This window comes from Peromyscus leucopus, chromosome 22 (assembly GCF_004664715.2).
Source record: "Peromyscus leucopus breed LL Stock chromosome 22, UCI_PerLeu_2.1, whole genome shotgun sequence".
NCBI classification, from domain to species: Eukaryota; Metazoa; Chordata; class Mammalia; order Rodentia; family Cricetidae; genus Peromyscus; species Peromyscus leucopus.
The window spans coordinates 12,571,430-12,573,468 of record NC_051081.1 but is presented as its reverse complement, the minus strand read 5'-3'; positions in this window follow the sequence as shown (position 1 = coordinate 12,573,468).

The following is a 2,039-nucleotide window of genomic DNA, read 5'->3' as shown; positions in this document are numbered from 1 at the left end:
CAGAGCAATTAATTCAAAGCATGACTTTTTTCTTCCCTTTCTCTTGTCCTTTCTGTCATGAATCACAGTTATTTGGACTGGGTACTTAGACTTGCTTTGCCTTAGGATGTTCCAATCTTTTCTTTTACAATGGTCTCCTCCACAGCTTCACTAAGGTATATGCTCTAAGCCCTAGGCAGCTCATCTTTTTCTTATTTCACATTAAATGCAAACGGGAAATAGTGTTATAAAATCCTCCATTTCCTGATAACTTCTCTTAAATTCTCCACTCTTCAATTTTACTAGGCCTACTTCTCTTTCATGTATGATTCAAATATATTTGAGCTCTATTTCCCTTTATAAGAATCTAGCCTGGATGATACATGCCTCTTTCCCTTTCGCTAAGAATCCTTTTACATTGTTTTTATTCCCTCTCATTTCCTATCAGTCTTCTTGAATTATAATAAAAATTATCTACCAATTTCGTTTAGATCATTTTTGTTTCCCATGCTTTTCTACTAACATTCAGACTGAACTCACTCTATTTTATTATTATTTTTAATTAGCATCTTTTCTATCTAGTTAAAAACTTGTGCCTGGAGATTTAAAGGAATTTTGAAAATGTTTCACTTTTGGGGTACAGATTTTTATATAAAGCACCAGACAGATCCAAAAATTTAGGGTATTCATTTTCTGAACATCAGTAACAATCGGCCCCTGCTGATTTATTTCTTTAAGAATCTTGGTCTAAGAGTAGGAAACAGATAAGAAAATATCCCAGATCCTAAATTTTACCTCTTTGCTGGTATACAACATCTGAGTTTAACCTGTTGTTATGTCTGAATATTCCCACTACCCAATGTTTTGGTGTTGAAACCTAACACCAAAAGACACATTTTTAAAAGGCAAGCTATTGGAGGCATATTATGCCATGAAGGATCTACTTCAACTCATGGGGCTTGGGTCCTAGAACCCTGACTATGAGTAGTAAAGGAATCAAAAAAGTATGGACACACATAGAAAAGCTGGAATCAGATGGGTGTATGGTCACTCTGATGGAAGGAGCCTAATACTGCCTGCAATCCAGAACCTTGGAGTGTTTCTTAGGTAGAATTGCTAATCTCTGTGGGAGTTCTCTGAAGGCTAGCAGTCTCAGGCTGTAAACATCCTGGGAGAGGAAACTGCCTTTGTTAGTTTTTGTTTGCACTGATCAATCATCCATAAATATTCAGACTTAGACCCTAGAGCCTTAGTCTGCCACCCCTCTGAGCCTCACCCAAGTAAGACTTTGCCACTCCTATAGGGCTGATGAATTGGAGTCCTTGACATGGTCATGCTAGTGTCAACAATACACATTTACTGAGGACTTAATTCACCAAAGGCTACCTCCACTCCCCACAGGACTCCTTCCTCATAAAAGGGAATATTGTGTCTCTGAAAGTAGCCTGAGGGAGCTAGTTTGCAATGAAGAGCCAAGTCTGAAGCAGAGAGTGAGTGATGATTCTCATGAGACATCAATTCTTCCAGTTCTTCTGTCTAGACTTCCTTGCCTCTAACACTGTCAGAAATGTTCCTACTGTTTATGACTTATGTAGTCAGTGATATTCTGTTGCAGCATTGCAAAGGATTAAGAAACCTCAGAATTTTCCAAAGTTTATAATTGCCCTATTATAGTTCCAATCTAAAGGAAAATTAAGTTCACTTCCAGATCAAACTAGAATCACAAATCCTCTTTAGGGAAATAAGTAAATAAAATAAATTTATATATACATATACATATATATGCATATATGTATGTATATATGTATCCATATTCAGTCATAACCCAAATGCCTAGTGCTGAGGAGAACATCCTGTACAAACTGGTTCTCAAAACAGATAGTGCAGCTTTGATCCAAACCTCTAAATTTTCAATAAGCCCCAGATTATCTTCTCACTCTTTCTTGATGAGCTCAGCATAAAGTACTGAGAAATTGAGAATCTCTAATGCTAAAATTGTGTAACCCATAGTTATGCATCTGTGCCCCCTATAGTAACCTAACAAGAATTCTTGGTGCATC